This window comes from Cervus canadensis, chromosome 4 (genome assembly GCF_019320065.1).
Source record: "Cervus canadensis isolate Bull #8, Minnesota chromosome 4, ASM1932006v1, whole genome shotgun sequence".
In the NCBI taxonomy this organism is placed as follows: domain Eukaryota; kingdom Metazoa; phylum Chordata; class Mammalia; order Artiodactyla; family Cervidae; genus Cervus; species Cervus canadensis.
In genome coordinates this window covers 30,781,891-30,801,179 of record NC_057389.1, presented here as the reverse complement: position 1 = coordinate 30,801,179, position 19,289 = coordinate 30,781,891, and the positions used below count along the sequence as shown (strand labels likewise).

Sequence of the window (19,289 nt, the reverse complement as noted above, 5' to 3'; positions counted from 1 at the left end):
AAAAAGTCATTTCCATTTATCCATTGACAAATATACTCATGATGCATATAATAAAATATGGGGTAAATTTGATACTTCAGAAACCAGTATTTTATATAATTCTACTTCACTAATAAAAAAATAGTAGCTAGCATTTACTCTGTATAGTTAATAAGTGAATTATCATTTTAATCTTTATAAAAGCCATATTAGTTAGATATTGCTATTATCCCTCTTTTACCCAGAGGAGTCTAAAGGACATAGGCCTTCTAAATTTGTCTTGGAGTCCATGGCTGTTGTGTTTTTGTCATATGCTAAACACAAACAGTTTAACTGTAGAGCCTAGTGATTTACTAATCATTGTGCTATATCAAATGTAATATGTACACTGACCATGCTTGTTTTTATTTTACATTCAGGCAATAGGCTTTCAAATTTATAATTAACATGATCTGAAATAACAAAACCAGTAACGTATCTCTTGCCTAAAATTAACAACTGTTTTATAGTTATTTTTGAAATAGATTTGTGATCTAGCTGAAACAAATATTTGACTCAAGTACAGGGTTACCTGCAGGTCCAAAGGTGGAGGTCAGTGATGTGCCCAAGGCTGGACAGCTAGTCTATGGGAAGACGGACAAGCTCCATGTATTTCTACCATTGAGGCTTACTTTTATGGTTTGGTACTATTACTAATTATAAAATTAATTTTTAGAGTCCACCCATTAGTGAATCTTCAAAATATTCTTGCAATTTTATTTAGTAATAAAATTGTTAAACTGTGGCTCTTATTAGCATTAAAAACTAATATTCAAGAGAGATTAAAGGATCAGAACTGCACAAGTGAGTAAACAGACTTGATTATAAGGACACCTAATTATTATTACAAGGTAGGATATAATTAAGTGCTAAAGTTGTGCGATATAAAGACAATAAAGGCTGCAGAGTTTCTAAGGAGGAAATCAAAGAACCATATTGCTTTGCTGGGCTCTGATTGCCAGGTTGAAAACCTGAAAAAAAATAAAACCAAACAAAATTGAAGCAAGTTGACACAAGGTCTTATCATTCTGTCTGGTCCTGTCAATTTGTCTTTTAAAGACACATAGTCTTGATCAGACAATTCTACTTCTGTCATTTCCTTATAATCAGATAATCAATGTACCAAGATAAAACAACAGAGCAAGAAAAGTAGAAACTGTGATGAATATTGTTGTATGCCTACAGTGTTCCAGAAACATTTTGTTTCCCTATTTCTCAATTTTAAGTCGTAGTTTTGATCCTGCTTCCACTTTACAGATAAGTAGATTGAAGCTCAGAGGGTCTAAGGAACCTTGTATGAGCTTGTACTTGTTAGCGATAGACAGTTCAAACATGTCAGTCGTGGTTTAAATTTTATACCTTCCTCTTCTCTGTGGCAAGCCCTCTTCCTATCTGGAATATCAGAAAGCTAACACCCATTATTTATTCCATACAACCAGGAGCCTTTGTGGAGGGTCAGAAGGCTTTTCAGACCGGTTAGGAAAGATAGAGCCATCAGTATGAAAATACCACTTGCCTTTGGGAGAAGGGTGATCAGGAGTGTGGTACCCAACTGTGGCTACATCCGAGCACTGGAGATGGGGTCAGCCAGACCAGCCGCTCTCCTGCTCTCCAGGCTGCCTGGGAAATGCTGATTGGTGGTGGTGGTGGGGCAGGGTGCTCCTTTTGACATGTAGAGATCTGAATGAGAATGACTAAAACAGAGCTGGGAAGTTAAAACCATTGGTTTTCAACTGTTGCTTCTCTCTGTTTGTGGATCTCTTTTCATGTTTGGGTTATTTGTGAGATGCCTTTGCAAACTTAAGAAATCTCCCTGCACCTTCGCCAGTGCCCCAATTCCACTGCCAGGAGAGAAGGGACCTAAATGTACAGCGAATGTCTTCTGCAAATTCAGTTGATTTGTGGACTTTTTTTTTTTTTAAGGGGCAGGAGTATGTGTGTGAATTTTAAAAAGTATTTCCTAATTGTTAGGAAATGAGCACAAAATCTCCCTTGATGATTTTGAACCTGTGGCCTTGGCGTGGTGATAACAACTGTGACAACGATCACAGCTGACAAGCATGGTAGTGACACCATGTGAAAGGCACTGAGCTAAGTGCTTTGGTGGATTTTTATCTTTAATCATCACAACATTTCTGTGAAATAAGTGCTGTTGAACCTTAATTTTTAGTTAAGGAAAGCTTAGCTTATTTGTCCAAAGCAAGTTGTGTTGGAGTCAGGAGACTTCCTGTCTCCTGTTTGCCTGTGGTGCCAACTAGCAAGTATTTGATTGCAAAAGCTGGCAAAATAATGCTTAAATTGTATGGATGAGCAAATGGTACATTTTAAGATGGAACAAATCATTTGTAAATGTGAAGAGCAGCCTTAAAAGCTGTATATTCCTAGAAAGATGCATTTAAACTGTTCTCCCATTCTAATACTGTGCATTTCAGTGTTTATATTATAAGCAGCATCACATTTGAAGGATAACAAATTGGTACGCAATTGTATCTTAGTGAGAATGGTGTGCCATAGTCAAAATACGTGAACTAACTAGTATGTTTTATACCATATTTTACATTCTTCTGTTGAAAGATATTTGAAAGGGTAAGGTGTGCAATTAAACAAATTTAGCTCCCGATTCCAACCTGCCTATATTTTGAAGATATATGGTGTTTATTTGAATTTTTATTCTTTTTTTGTTTTATGTGCTCATTTAAATCTTATCTGTTTTCTTTCTTTCTTTTTTTTTTTTTTAGCAGTTACATCCAGCTGTTTATTGCCTAAGCATTCTGGGGCTTGCTTCATCACTTGGCTTTGCTGTGGAGCACTCCTGTAGAGCTTACTGAATTGCATATTGAAGATCCACCCTTCTGGTGAGTGGAATCATAGCTACAATTTTGTGTTTTGCTCTGCTCAAGTTGTGTTTGCATTGTTGACCAAAGTGCTTTCATATAGAGCGCAAAATAGGGCTTTTCCAGTTCTGTGTAAGAAAGCTGGCTTTTTTTTTTTTTTTTATGCTTTTTTTCTTTTTCCCTTATGGACAAAAGTAATTTGTACTGTCGTTTTCTCTCTCTGAAATCTGCAATTCTCTCTCCCTCCCAACCCAAGAAAATGACTTTACCACTCTTCAGTCATGCATCTGTTTCTTATCTACCTGAATGGACCTCTCCCCAGCTCTCAAATTTTCATTCCCTGACCTCTAAGAATAATTTGGCCATCACATTTTTGGTATTCACTATGTACACTTGGAAACAAAAGTTGGTGGTTGTGATTAGCTGGCCCACATAGCATCACATTCTCATGTATAAAGACCTTTTGGATGGAAAAACCTGGCCCCCTTTATCAGAACTGTTTAATATTGTTAATCTGTGTAGGCAGAAAGAGAAAAGGGAGCTGGAAAATCTTTCTTCTGCTTTTATTGTCCCTGAACTGACATTCCCAATATATTTCTACAGCATCCAGCATCATATATCAAATGTCTTCCTCAGGCTTTCTTGGGGTTTCCTACATCCATTTTTCTATAACGTTTTGCTGTTTTCAGTCTTGCTTTTATATTTTCACAAGTTAAATCCTTGTACCAAGATGGTTTACCTTTGGGTGGGGCAATTAAAGGGTTCTCGGAACAATCAATACATTGTGCAATTCTGACTTGGAGATGGGGCATCTGACTTAGCTAAAGCATCAGTTTGCAGATTAATTTCAGTGATTTGAATATGTATAGAAACTTTGTGTTTAAGAACAAGGTGTGAGAGGAGGTCCAGTAGAGACTCATAAATGATTCGATGGGTAAGAGGTATCTGGATTAAATCCTTTTTTGTTTTTCTTTATTGCCTGTAGAAATTTTTCAGTGAAAATGAGGCAGTGAGTAAAGAATAGGTTTTATGTGGCTAAGGGAGTGGGTATGGGAATAAGGGAGGGTAATGATGGGTATGTCCTCTTGAAGGAGTCATTTGAAATACAGCCATCAGACAGCCTTAGTTCAAACAGTCAATTTAGAACATACTTATGGAGCAGATAACATAAAACACCTAAATGGAAATCTCATGAGGCTGTAGTAACAATTAAAGTAGATGATACAATAAGGTACTTACCCTGGTAGTTGAACAACATATTCAGGGGTAAATGAGTGTCATCAGCAGTTCTAACTCCATTTTGCTGGCAAAGAAACTAAAGTCCAAGCAGCTGGCTTGAAATAGACCTTTATGCTACTGCAGGTTTTCCATGTTTTCTCACCATCCTCATATGTTTTCTTGGGTGTGTAGTCTGATGGGGAGAATCTTCTGTTAGAATATTAAGGGTTTCTTTTTGGATTTTATTGTGCTTTGATTCTGAGAAAGGCATCCAATTTAATAAATTTCAGTACACCTTAAGCTTCTCTGAAGCATCCTTGTTCCTAGTGTCTTTGGAGGTAGGATCCAAACTGGGTTGTACAAGGAAACTTGATTTTGTTAGAATATAACTCTGACTTCATGGTTACTTCCCCACAGATCAGATACCATCCTAGACCAGAATCATTTCCTGATTCCATTTTCTGTCTTGGAAGCTTGGGTCCATCTTTGTTTCTGTTCTTAAGGAAAAATCACCAAGTGGCAGAAATCCATTATAAATGCAGAGTTGTCTGTTTTGGAAGAAATAGGAGGGCTTGTGGTGACACAGACCTAAGACTCTGGTATATCCTATGCTAGCTCATCCACCGTCTCCTAGAACAAGTAATGGATGAGAACACTGCAGAGTTAGAGGGGTAAGTTTGGTGGGACAGGACCTAGGAGGATGAAGCCTGTGTTTAGGATTCTTAGAGAATCTTCTTAACCTTGTTCAAGCCAACAGTTGTCCCCTGTTTCTCTCTTGCTCACCCTCCCAACCTTATCATCTAATCTTTTGATTAAGATTTCTGGAGAAAATGGATCTTTGGTACATCATGTTCAGGGAAACAGCAGAGGATAATGAGAAGTAGCCTGTAAATGGGGGAAGCAGGAGAAATGCCGGCATGGTCTTAGGAACTCCCTTGATAATGAAAGCAAGTCTCCAAATCTCAGTGGTCTGCCTAGTGTGCTGACCTGAAATACCATTACATTTTTCTCAATGTTCTCATTTGATTTTGCCATTATTTAGTTAGGGTAGTACTTTGATAATTGACTACTGCAACCAAAAATGTCTTTAACTTTGACTGAATAGTCAGTCCCTCAATGAGGCCAGACTATTAATATTAACTTTGAGAAAAAGTTCTTCACGGTAATTCTCTAGCATCATATTTTATATTCTATTAAACCTGTTCTCAAGTACTAATACCTACCTACTTGGAAAAGGACTCTGCAAGGCTCTGCCCTCTGCTGTTCATTCAGGGTCATTTGTAGCCCTAATAGAATGGGTGAGAGTAGCTTTCCCAGGCAACAGGAGGCTTTATAAATACAGGCTGGTGTTTCCCCAGGTGTTCACTTTCCTCCTAGACCACCAATGTTCTTTTTTTTCTCCCCTCTGGCTTATACCTGAAGTTTTAAATGCTACTCTTTTTGCTCCTAAGAAGCAGTATAAAATATACAGCTTTACTGGCCAGGGATCTGCCGTAAAGGTTTCTGTGTGGCTCCTTTTGCTTCACTGGTAGTGTATAACATGGTTTTTACTCCACGGTGGATTCATAAAAAGCATGGGATTTAAGTGGAGGTTCTCATAGTTCTAGGATAGTCATATCTCCTTTCAACCAGACTAGGATGAAATGCAAGATGTGATTTTGTCATCACTAAAAATATGACTTTTGGCTATTTTTCACTTAAAAAAAAGAAAGAAAGAAAATGGAAGAGGAAGCAACTTTAAAATTATAGAAAAAAAAATGTGATACTTTGAAAGATTGCCTTAGATAAGGGCTAAACAGAACCAATGTTTCTCGATTTCTGATGTTATTGGAATGAAAACCTACTTTAGGTAGAAATTTTGGGAAAATCAACAGACCTATGTGAAGGCTGTGTTTTCAGCTACACATCCTGCAGTGGGTGATGTGTGGATTTAATTCCCCATCAGTAGAAGGGAAGTGACATTTTCCACTTTCTTTCCCATTTAAATAGTTTACAATAATCAGTATGTACTGAATATATAAGTGACCAAATCTCTTTAAAAATTAAGATTAGCACATTTTTCTCTCTAGTTTCATATAGACTTCTATGCAAGAACTGAAATTATTAGCACCATTTTGAAAATATTACACTGAGCTCTTTTTTTGCCTTTTCCTTTTCCTTTCTTGCCAGCAGAAAAACACCCTTTAATACTCAACATCTAACCTTTAAGATAAGTGCATTTTGAGACTTTTTCCCCCCTACATTACATGCTTGAGTTCCTTCTTAACATTGTGAGATTTACAACAGGTTTTCTTTAAATATTTCACATTCTCTCGCATACAGACATGCAATATTACATATTTCACAAAATATTTTCTTGAAAATTTAAGAATAACATAGGACTTATATAACCAGAACTAATATATAATGTTTATGGTGTTTTAATATAGTAATTATGAGTAGATAAAAAGTAGAAAGGAAGTTATTAAATGCATAACATGTACCATATTTAAAAGTGTATTCTCTTTAACATAAATTCTTTTATTGAACATGAAAACAAAATCTTAATTAATCCTAAAATCTGAGGTCCCAAGAGGTTAAATATTTTGCTTAAGGGAACCAAGTTTTGGGGTCTAATCCATTACTCCAGACACCAATCCACTAACTGAACATTTTTTGACCAGAATATGGGATTATTATAGAGAAAACTAAGTTTTACTGTAAAGAATATGATCTGATAAGCTATGATCTAGTTAATTAATTGTATAACTTTCTAAATTATGGATTATTTTGTTTAAATTCCTGCTCTTGTCACTTAATTTTTAATGCTGAAATGGGACTGGTGTACTTAGCACTTTTGCCAACTGTCACTGGATGCAGATTTCAGTTTCCAGTCCATGAATATATCAATATGTATCAAAGAGATGCTTATAACATGAACCAAGGAAATTTTAAAATGCTATTTAAACTTTTAAGTAACTCATTTGGTACATTAAGATGAAATGCCTTTGAATAACTTTGCTTTCTATTACAAAACAGTTTTAAAAAGAAGAAAAGTATTCTATAGATGTTTATTATATCATTGGAACTATGTAAAACAAGATAAACAAATAGAACAGGATTTGGGTAAAACCAAGCATTTTAATAGGTGTTTAAGAAATAAAGAAAAATAAATGAATCCAATTTAACTGAAAAACTAAAACATAACTATATGTTGTTAAAATTTTAGTTTAATATTAATTAAATACCATCATGACAGTGGAAGAGGAGAGTGAAAAAGTTGGCTTAAAGCTCAACATTCAGAAAACTAAGATCATGGCATCTGGTCCCATCACTTCATGGGAAATAGATGGGGAGACAGTGGAAACAGTGTCAGACTTTATTTTTTGGAGCTCCAGAATCACTGCAGATGGTGATTGCAGCCATGAAATTAAAAGACGCTTACTCCTTGGAAGGAAAGTTATGACCAACCTAGACAGCATATTAAAAAGCAGAGACATTACTTTGTGAACAAAGATCTGTCTAGTCAAGGCTATGGTTTTTCCAGTGGTCATGTATGGATGTGAGAGTTGGACTGTGAGGAAAGCTGAGCACCGAAATAGTGATGCTTTTGAACTATGGTGTTGGAGAAGACTCTTGAGAGTCCCTTGGACTGCAAGGAGATCCAACCAGTCCATCCTAAAGGAGCTCAGTCCTGGGTGTTCATTGGAAGGACTGATGCTGAAGCTGAAACTCCAGTACTTTGGCCACCTCATGCGAAGAGTTGAGTCATTGGAAAAGACCCTGATGCTGGGAGGGATTGGGGGCAGGAGGAGAAGGGGACGACAGAGGATGAGATGGCTGGATGGCATCACCAACTCAATGGACATGGGTTTGAGTAAACTCCGGGATTTGGTGATGGACAGGGAGGCCTGGCATGCTGTGATTCATGGGGTTGCAAAGAGTCAGACACGACTGAGCAACTGAACTGAACTGAACTGAAATACCATCATATACATATAAGTTGTAAATAAGTCAAACGATTATAGTTAAGGTCTTTAAATGGTTATTTGTGTGTGTGTGTTGTTCATGTGTATCATACCCAGGTCCACAGAAAATAGGTAACGAAAGTAGGCATCTTAATAAGGAATGTACGAATGTAGGGTCATAGTCATACAAAGAATTAAGTATCAATAGCAGAGGGAAAATAAATAAATACATTTGATTCTCCTTATCTGTGGTAGTCATGTTCTATAAAATTGCCTAAAACACTGAATTAGTAAATGGTAAACCACTGCTCCTAGGGGGAATAAAGTATTAAGTCAGTGCAACCCTGTGGTTGCAACATTTTTATCAACCAATCAACAGATCGATATGTAAACTTGTTTTATGTGTGTTTCTGTTTAAAGACTTCTTACTTAATATATATCGTTGATTGTTAACAGGGAACTCACAGACGACAGCACCATAACTCTCCCCTGAACAAAGCTTATCTAGCGCATGTATTTTCTCTATAAGGCACTTCACAGTCTTTTTGTACTTAAAATCACTAGATAACGCTATACTGCAATGCTTAGGAGTCATTTAAAATAGCAGAATCACCAACAAAATGTATAAAAATGTCAACATGCAGCACTAAGGAGCCGACGGAAAAGACCTTTTGAGCACTGATACCACAAGGCACTTGCCTTGTTCCGTTTTATCTGGGAACGTGGACATCAGGTGGTCCATGGTTTTTACTGCTCTGTGCCAGGAGTCTTGATTTTTGAGTGGCAAATGTCTGTAGTTTCTCTATAAAAAGAAGCCAAAAGGGGATAACCCAATATTCAATAATTAATGTTTCAGTATTTTGTTTTATTTGGAAACGATCTGGATATTCGATGAATAGTCATCATTTATTTGCCTTCTCTCAGAACAGACAGTTCTTGACTTATGGTGGTTTAAGATTTTTCAACTTTATGACAGTGCAAAAGAGATTCACTTTCAGAAGAAACCATATGTCAAATTTTGAATTTTGATCTTTTGTTCAGGCTAGCATATGTGGTACTATACTTTCTCATGTTGCTGAGCGGTAGCAGTGAACCATAGCCCCCAGTCCCCAGTCAGCCATGCAGTCGTGAGGGTCAACAGCCAATACGCCCACAACCATTTTGTACCCACACAACTGTTTATTTTTCACTTTCAGTATGTTATTCAATAAATTACATGAGATATTCAACTCTTTATTATAAAATAAGCTTTGTGTTAGATGATTTCACCCACTTATAGGCAAGTGTTCTGAACACATTTAGGATAGGCTAAGCTAAACTATGTTGTTTGGAAGGTTAGGGTATTAAATGCATTTTTAATTCATATATTCAACTTTCAATGGGTTTGTTGGAACATTGCCCCATCTTAAGACAGGAAGATCTGTATAGCATTAAGATTTCAAGTGACCAAAAATATTTTGGAAACGTTTATAAGTTGACATGCCATAAAGCACAATTATTGTTGAAAGTTCATTTATAAACTTTTATCTTACTTACATCCACTTAATTTACTTATTCTTAGCAATTATGTTCAGATTACTCATGAAAATTTCATGAGGTATTCAACAGCGACCATCATCTTATCTTTCTGCTAATAAATTCTATTACAGAAATAACATAATCTTATTTGAATGTTAGTAAATCAAGGTAAATAAAAGTAGTATGTTTCATGTTGATAACACTAAATACATGCCTGTTTCAAACAAACCAACAAACTTAAGCTAGCTTTAATTACTGATGATTATCCTAGATCATATAAACTTGAAAAACATTTTAGTTAGAGTCTATTATATTTCTCAGAGTATACTTGATTTTATAAACAATTGTTTGTCTTTGAGACATTAAATAGAAATATTTACAAATTAAGTTTGGCAATATCATCCGAAGGTAGAAAAAAATCACAGATCCATAACATACATGTGCTAAGTTGCTTCAGTCATTTCCGACTCTTTGTGACCCTGTGGACTATAGCCCGCCAGGCTCTTCTCTCCATGGGATTCTCCAGGCAAGAATACTTGAGTGGGTTGCCATGACCTGCTCCAGGGGATCTTTCTGACCCAGGGATTGAATTGTCATCTCTTCTGTCTCCTGCACTGGCAGGTGGGTTCCTTACCACTAGAACCACCTGGGAAGCCCATAACATACATATGTGGATGCATATAAACTTACAAAATCACAGATCTTACAGCTTTTGTTTTAAAATTTTAGCCATGAGACAGTTATACTAATGCAAAACTTATTAGCTTGTAAAAGAACAGTTGAATCCAAATTATGTTTGTGGCATGTAGAGTAAGTTATCTACTCAGGTGGCTATGGCTTTTACCAATATTTATGGGAAAGACTTTTAAAGAATTTCCTCATTGGAAAACTCCCTGATGTTGGGAAAGAATGAGAGCAGAGGAGAAGAAGGCATCAAAGGATGAGGTGACTGCATGGCATCACTGATGGCAATGGACATAAACTTGGGCAAACTTTGGGAGATGGTGAGGGACAGGGAGGTCTGGCATGATACAGTCTGTGGGGTCACAAAGAGTCAGAAGATTGACTGGGTGACTAAACAACAACAATTTCCAAATAGCGTCTTCCTTTTTTTTTTTTTCTGATAAGAATTACCTTCTTGAAGTTTGCATTTCAAGAGATGGCTCTGGGTTCCTAGAGAAGATCAGGCAGAACATTTATGTCTCAAAGGCACAGAGAAAGGTTTCAAGTTTCTGAGAAAACGGATTTTGTTTCCTAAATCCAGATTTTTAACAATATCTGTAAACCTTCCAGAAGAATGGGGGAGGTTTGGGGATTGGTAAAAAGGATCATTGGGCTTTGAATCTTTTCTATAGTCACATTTCTGTTCTAAAAAGAGTAGATTTATAAGACAAATACAAATAAAACTGTTTTTAGTTTCTCATAGAGTTGGGTTGTAACCTGGATGGTATCCAGAAACTGACCTAGCCATCCAACAACGTTATCCTCAGTTTGCTTCTTTATATCAGGAAGAAGATCCTCAACTAAGATGAATATCAAAAGATTCCTATGTTCTAGATTTAGAACTAGGTGTCCTTGGAATGTTTGAGCAAATTCTTCCACAATGGCTTTAGAATGCTTTTCTTTCCCTGTGGATACATTGTTTCATTTTAGCTTTGGGAAGAAGGCCTGAAAGGAAAGTTCCTATATGGCTCTGAATATCAATTTCCAATTTAGCCAACTTCTAACCATAAGGCCACTTACCAAAAAAAACAAAACAAAAAAATCCTTCTGAATATCTTATCAGGTTTCAGCCAGGACAAACAGTAAATATGCCTGGCAGTACTGACCAACCCCCTAGGTGACTCTAGTGGTAAAGAACCCTCGGGTCAATGCAGGAGACACAAGAGATGGAGGTTCAACCCTTGGGCCAAGAAGATGCCCTGAGAAGGAAATGGCAAACCACTCCAGTACTCTTGCCTGGGAAATCCCTTGGACAGAGAAGCCTTGCAGACTATATCTGTCCATGGAGTCACAGGAATCAGACACGACTGAGCATGTACACACACATGAACACAAGAGGAGTCCCCAAAGAAGATGCCAAGATCCAGAGTTACTCTAGAAGATGGCTATTAGGAAGAGAACCTCATAATTCCTCTGAGAGCTGGCAACATTCAGTAGAACCCTAGCCACAGACAGAGTGCAGCCCACATTTCTCTCTGGCCATATTTGAGGGGCTCCCAAACTGCCCATTGCCAAGTCAAGTTCTCTGGACACAAAATGAAACAAACAAAAACCAATAGGTATCCTTAGAACAGATGGGATCAATAATCAATGTGTTTTTTGTTGTTGTTGTTGTTGTTTGTTTGTTTGTTTTTTCCTGATAACCTAATCTTGGAAAGGAAGAAACTACATGAAATTTTACCTTCCTCTCTTGACCAGACACCCACGACAGAGGTCTCGGAGAGCTGACCTTGGAAAGAATTCTCACCCTTTGCCAGCTTCTTCTTGTCAGCTTCCCCAGAAGCCCATCTATGTTCTAGAATGAGTGTGGTGTCCCAGTAGGTCTTATCCTGGTCATCAGAAACTATAGAGGAGGGAATAATAATTTTCTTTCTACCCTTTTAGTGATGTCTGCCCAAGACCCCTTTTCCTCTTGGGTGCCTCATAAGTAGATAAACTTAGCAAAAATGGTTGAAAGTTCACTGTTGTAGTCACTGTCTTTCAAGAGTATCTTTGGTAAATTAACCTGCTTGTTCAGCCTTAAAACAAAATTTTATTGAAGTGTAGTCAGTTAACAGTGTTGTGATAGTTCCAGGCGAACAGCAAAGGGACTCAGTCATACGTACACATATACCCATTCTCCCCCAACCCCAATGCAAAATAAGTTTAAAGAAAACAAAATTTTATTCACCAGAAGCCTCACCCTGAACCCAGTCTGACTTTAGCCAGACCCAGTCTGGTTTTTAAGTCAGACTGAGTCCAGCTCCCTCAGTTCCAAACCCTGTGTAGAAAAGGAATTGCTCAAATAAAACCTGAAAGCTCATAATGCAAAAGCAGCCATAAGAAGTCAATAAAAAGGAGGAGAAAGAGGAAGAAGAGAGTGGTATTTGAACCCTTCTGTCACATGTCAACTATTTAACCTTGAGAAGGTTAGTATCTAAGGTTTAATATCTAAGTCTCACTTTCTTCATTTGTAAAGTGAGATGACATCAACTCCTGGATAAGGTTGAGGTAAATGTTTTGAAGTGGCTGTAGTGAACGTCTAGCGCTGTAGTTGGTATGTAATAGGCCCTCAATAAGCAGCCCTTGTTATTATTCTACAGTGCGCTTATCAAAACCCCAGCCATTATTCACGGCTCATTCTGTGCCATCCACTCTCTGGTGCTTTCCTTACGCGTCTGCCGACGATGATAACTACAAGGATAACTCTTTCCTCTGAATTTCATATCACTTCTTTCATTCTTTTGAAGCACTAACATATACTTCTGATGTAACTGAACCTTTTAGAAAGCAAAAAAAAAAAAAAAAGACAAACTTCTTTTTACCACATTTAATATACTATACTCTCTTAGGATACACACACAAAACATTTAGTGAATTCATTTTTTCAATTAAAAGGACTTCTCTGGTGATCCAGTAGATAAGACCTCACCTTCTAGTGCAGAGGGTACGGGTTCGATCCTTGGTTGGGGAGCTAAGATCCAGGTGACTTGTGGCCAAAAAGCCAAAACATAAAGCAGAAGCAATATTGTAACAAATACAATAAAGACTTTAAAAAGGGCCTACATTATTAAAAAAAAAAAAAAAGCACAACAACTTAAAGGACAAGAATTATATGAAATGAGAAAAGTCATGTCAGCAGAAACTAAGAAGGTGAATTCCAATCTAAGTAATGGTAGAAAAATATAGTTTAATTGTCAACCTCTGCAGTCCATGGGGTTGCAAAGAGTTGAACACAACTGAGCAACTGAACTGAAAGTTTCCGTTTATTCTGCAGAGTGACATCAAAGTGGCTTGCCCAGGGTTGCCAAGTAAATGATGAGGGCAAACACAAGGTCTATCTGACTTAGAGCTGAAATTTGATCAGTAACTGCCCTTCAACTTGACAAGCCTATGAGCTTGAGCATGTTACTAAACTCTAGGGCTGCAGGTTTTCATGTGTAAAAGTGTTTCCCTCGTGGGCTGTTAGGAAGGGTCAGTTAGTTATTCTGTGTAAAGGTGTTTAAAACAGAGCTGGGCTGGTAGGAACAACTTTAATTTTTGTTGTTTTTTATTTTAATTATTGTTATTACTACTATCATTAATAGTAGCAACAGCATAATTATTTTATTATTATTATTATAACATTATTATTAATGCCAAAAAAGCAAAATGAGCATCACTGGTGGTATGGGACATTTAAATGATTACTGAGACAGTGAAACAGGGAAGCGGAACAATGAGGAAGTTATTCCCATTTCAAATTGCTTTGATATATCCATTACTTCAGGGAGAGCATTTCAGTTTATATCTACTATGATTTTAACAATTCCCTTAAACTTTTTCTTTTCCCTATTTTAGGAAAAAAGATGACAGGCTTATATTCAGAGTTTTCATAGCTAATTATATCTAGTTTGAAATTAGGAGTGTTTTAAAAATTAAATTTATTTTTACACCTACCTTCTATTCATAGGAAATAATTCTGGTTTTATGTTTAAGTCTATTATTATTAACTTTTAAAACACGTATTTAAAAAACAAAAAATCATAAGTACTTATTCAAGATAAGTAAAAATGGTAAGAAATAATGCCTATGGTATGAGAGGGTAGTCATTGGGAAGGTAGTGATGGAAATATGGTTGGGAAATATTGCAGTATAAGAAGCTGGCAAGGGGCTTCCTTGGTGGTCCAGTGGTGAAGACTCCATGTTCCCAATTCAGGGGACCTGAGTTTGATCCTTGGTCAGGGAACTAGATCCCACATGCCACAACTAAAGGTCCCATGCTGCAACTGAGACCCAGCACAGCCAAATAAATAAATTTTAAAAATTAAAAAAGGAGCTGTCAAAAAAAACAAAAGCAAAAAAAAAAATGGAGTGAGCAAACTCTACAGTGGTACCACTGTACCACAGAACAGAAGGTTTATGGAGAGAATTCATGGAATATAAGGTTGAGGAAGCATTCCTTTTTCTCATTTCACCATGAAGTGACAAACTGTGGGTCAGGGAGGGGCACTGATCTATAGACAATTGTTGGTGAACTTCCGTTCTAAACCACAGCATTCAGGCCAGGGCTATTAGTAGCCACTTCTTTTGTACTTTACATTCAGGAAGCCATTTTGGAATAACCAATATGATTCAGGCTTTCCACCTTAGGAAACTAACTTCTGGCTTCCTTATTACTAAATCTTAAAAGCTTAACCAATTGCTTGGGACATTTTCAGTACTCACTAAATAAGTTTCTGAATGAATGAGTGAGTGTCCTTTACTGAGTTCATTTTACATTTGTGTGAGTACATCTAAAAACTTTGATGGGATTGGCATAGACAGAATAAGTGAATTAATTGAAATGTAGCAGATATGTGAGCTTTAGTGAGGTCACCAGCCTCACTGTAGAAGTGTTTTGGAGACCCACTCTTTTCAGGTACCACAAATTATGGTATTAAATTGATTCAAGAGCCCCAGTGTGCATGCAGATGTCCCTCCTGAGATAAATATTTGACTACAGGGGCTTCAGAAAAGAAATATCGCTAACCATTCAATTTCCTTAAAGGACCCATTCAGGACTTTTTTAAATTGATTTTTTATTGAAATATAGTTGCCTTACAATGTTGTGCTGGTTTCTACTGTATGACCTAGTAATCCCACTCCTCTGTATATACCCAAAAAAACCATAATTCAAAAAGATACATGCACCCGAATGTTCATAGCAGCACTGTTTACAGTAAACATCCATCAACAGAGGAATGGATAAGAAAATGTGGTAAATTTATACAATAGAATATGACTAATTCAGTTGTATTTGTCAGGAGTCTTCATAGATTGCTAGCATTGGGATGGAAAAGCCCATTGGTAGGGCAATGAAAAGCAAAAAGATGATGCTTCTGCACAGTGACATCACTATTTTAACAGGATGTGAAGCAGGATGATTCATGAGACAAATAATTCTCTACTGTATTCTGTGTGCATGTGTATGTGTGTATTTGTGTGTGCAAGTTGAGGGTGTCGAGAGCACTGCTTTCAGAAAAGTTGCCTAATCTATCCTTCTAAAGATTCCTCCTTACCTCAACTGAATATTAAAGGTCATTGTTTTAAATGAGGATACGTGAAATTAGCCATTTGTAGGATAATTCTGCTTTTGGTGTGCTTTCTCACTCATGTATAAGAAACGGTAGTGATTTTTTGGTGGGGGTACAGGCATAAAGGTTACAGATATTTTGTAATTAGAGATGTCATATCATGTTTTCCTAAATTTATTGCAAAACAGTGAGTTCCAACTGTTTTTTCAAACAAAACCCCTCTGCCTGTACTGTCTAATATTTTGAAGACATATCTATACGATATCCAGGATTTTACCTCTAATTACCCATAAGCTCTGTATTGTGAGATGCTTTAGAGAGCCATTTTAGTTTTTTATGTATATGAAACAGATTGAGAATTTTCCCAAAATGTAGCTATATTTCAGACCAAATGTTGAAATTCAATAACAACAACAATAATAATAAATTCTGGAACTTAATAATAGCTAACATATGGAGATCACATAATATCATGGGTTGACTCTGCTAAGGACTAGACATACATACATTATCCCATTTGAGTCCCACAGTGCTCCATGGGACACTCCAGACTCATAACTACTGTACTCCCTAAATCTTCTGTTCACCACCCGGCCTTACCTGCATATTGTTTTCCAGCTTCTCTCTCCTGGCTAAGCTGGACAAGTGTTGAAAGGGCAGTTTTTTCACAGTATAATTCAAGGCATCTTTGTTTAATATAAAACAAAAAGGCCCAAATTTGTTTACTATATCATGTCAGTATCAGAGTTCAAGCTGATATTATATTTTATGAATGACAGCTTTCTGACTAAAGTAATACTTAGTGAATGTCTTGATCAGACATTCTAGGGAAAAAACAGATACTATACATACATTTTTGTTGTTAGGCTCTTAAGTCACAACTTCTTTAACATGAGGGCCATTGTAAATTATTCACCTGATTCAAATATGATAGAATTATTTATTTTCAAATTTATCAATTCCAGATCATGAATTCCAAATTGCTCTTTTGTATCCTTGAAGGCCACCTTAAGTGATAAAGAAATTCCCCTGACCTTGGAGTGACTCCAAGAGACAATTCAAAGGCAAGATACAGCAGCCTTCAAGAAAAGCTCAACATAAATTTGAATGTGCTCTAAAGAGAGGGCAGCTGTCACCATGGTGATTTTATTCTTTCCTAGACTGAGTTCAAAATGAGAGGGGAGGTGTTTTCAAAGTAAAGATGCTGAAATAGGTGAATTAAAGATCTGGATATAATTTCTGTCACTAGAAATATGGTGTTTGGTTTGAAGTTTGGAGCTTATATATGGATTTGTATACTCAAGATAATGATTGTTAGGTAGGCTGAGAGATCATCTTTCTATTGTCAAAATATTTATAGATAATTACAGTTAGCTTTATCATTATCAATATTCTGCTAAAAGGCATTATATTCTCAGTGATTTCTCAACTAATATTATTGAATGTTTACTATTCCTGTGCAATACACAAAGTGTTGTGCATGCTTTATTTTATTTAATCAATGAGAGAGATAAGATAATCATTCCCATTTTAAAGATGCAAAAACTAAGGCAAAGGAGACAAAGGCTTTGAAGTTCTTTTAAATGTTTATTTGGATTTGATTTTAATTTTTTCAGTGCCATAGTTTTATTAAAAAATCGGGTTAAAAAGTCCCATCCTCATGAAGCATGCATGCCAGTGGTTTGTGTATGTCACACAGCAAGTGCCAGGTATAAGAGTCAAACCCAGGTTCAAATTCAAAAACCCTATTGTAAATAACTCAAGTCAGACTATCAAAGCATACGTAAATATTATAGGATGTTGAAAGTCTTGTTTAAAATTAGCCATACCTACAGGTCAGATTTGGGACAATACAGGAAGGAAAACCTTTGAAACAATTCTGGAGGGCTCACAGCTACTTTTGTGCTCCATTATCAGAATTTCAGGAATATGTCACCAAAGATATAACTTTTATTTTTCATTTATTTTTATTAGCTGGAGGCTAATTAGGTTACAATATTGTAGTGGTTTTTGTCACACATTGACATGAATTAGCCATGGATTTACATATATTCCCCATCCCGATCCCCGGTCCCACCTCCCTCTCTACCCAATCCCTCTGGGTCTTCCCAGTGCACCAGGCCCGAGCACTTGTCTCATGCATCCAACCTGGGCTGGTGATCTGTTTCACCCTAGATAATATACATACTTCGATGCTGTTCTCTTGAAACATCCCACCCTCGCCTTCTCCCACAGAGTCCAAAAGTCTATTCTGTACATCTGTGTCTCTTTTTCTGTTTTGCATATAGGGTTATCGTTACCATCTTTCTAAATTCCATATATATGCGTTAGTATGCTGTATTGGTCTTTATCTTTCTGGCTTACTTCACTCTGTATAATGGGCTCCAGTTTCATCCATCTCATTAGAACTGATTCAAATGAATTCTTTTTAATGGCTGAGTAATATTCCATGGTGTATATGTACCACAGCTTCCTTATCCATTCGTCTGCTGATGGGCATCTAGGTTGCTTCCATGTCCTGGCTATTATAAACAGTGCTGCGATGAACATTGGGGTGCACGTGTCTCTTTCAGATCTGGTTTCCTCAGTGTGTATGTCCAGAAGTGGGATTGCTGGGTCATATGGCAGTTCTATTTCCAGTTTTTTAAGAAATCTCCACACTGTTCTCCATAGCGGCTGTACTAGTTTGCATTCCCACCAACAGTGTAAGAGGGTTCCCTTTTCTCCACACCCTCGCCAGCATTTATTGCTTGTAGCCTTTTGGATAGCAGCTATCCTGACTGGCATGTAATGGTACCTCATATAACTTTTTTCCTATGCTTTGTTACCCAGAAGCCTCTTTGGACTTCTGGAAATTCCTGTCAACTACATTTGAAGAACGATTCTCTTCCAGTTGAGAAGGGCCTTCTCTTAAACTGAGCATGTGAAACCGAGATTTATCAAACTCAACCTGGCTACCATTATGGTGACAGATGTCCCAGCTCAAACTCCCTCAGACTATCCTGGAGGGGCTCTTTGCAGTTCTGCATGTGCCAACAGTCGTTTTCAAACACTGCATTTTTTTTTTTGCTCATGTTCTCCTTGCTTTTCATGTGAACTTGATCAGGTATCTCTTTCCACCATATATGTACAGATTTCTGACTTTTAAAACTGGGAAGAGCAATTCTTTCCTCTCAGAAAGATCACTGAGACGCTGACAAGTTGAATATCTTGGTGAATGTTTATCAGTATTGGGGAGTACTGACCCTCTTGCTCCGAGTCCAGAGGTCCTAGTGGTGTTGACCTCTTAGCCCCAAAGCAAAAGGACCTTCCTTTGTCCCTTTTTCGAATACTTTGGAGAATTCCTAACCAGTAACCTCATTTCCCTGGAGGAAATGCATGAAAACCAGCTGCTAAGTGCCAGTGTTTGCATGCACCTGTTTGTTTATTTTCTAAAATGTAATTGGGAATATGCCTGGAAGCCGGAGTCTGTTCTGTAGTGCACGCGAACCAGATTT

At 37.0% G+C, this 19,289-nt stretch overlaps 1 protein-coding gene across 1 annotated transcript in view; it reads left to right on the top strand.

Annotated features, from left to right (window-relative positions):
* The window catches only part of TENM2 (teneurin transmembrane protein 2), a 1,360,160-nt gene that overhangs the window by 98,756 nt on the left and 1,242,115 nt on the right, over positions 1–19,289 (top strand). The window contains exon 2 of the mRNA XM_043464766.1: positions 2,757–2,873. The gene's annotated coding sequence lies outside the window, so the exon portion shown is untranslated. The remainder of the gene's footprint in view (positions 1–2,756; positions 2,874–19,289) is intronic.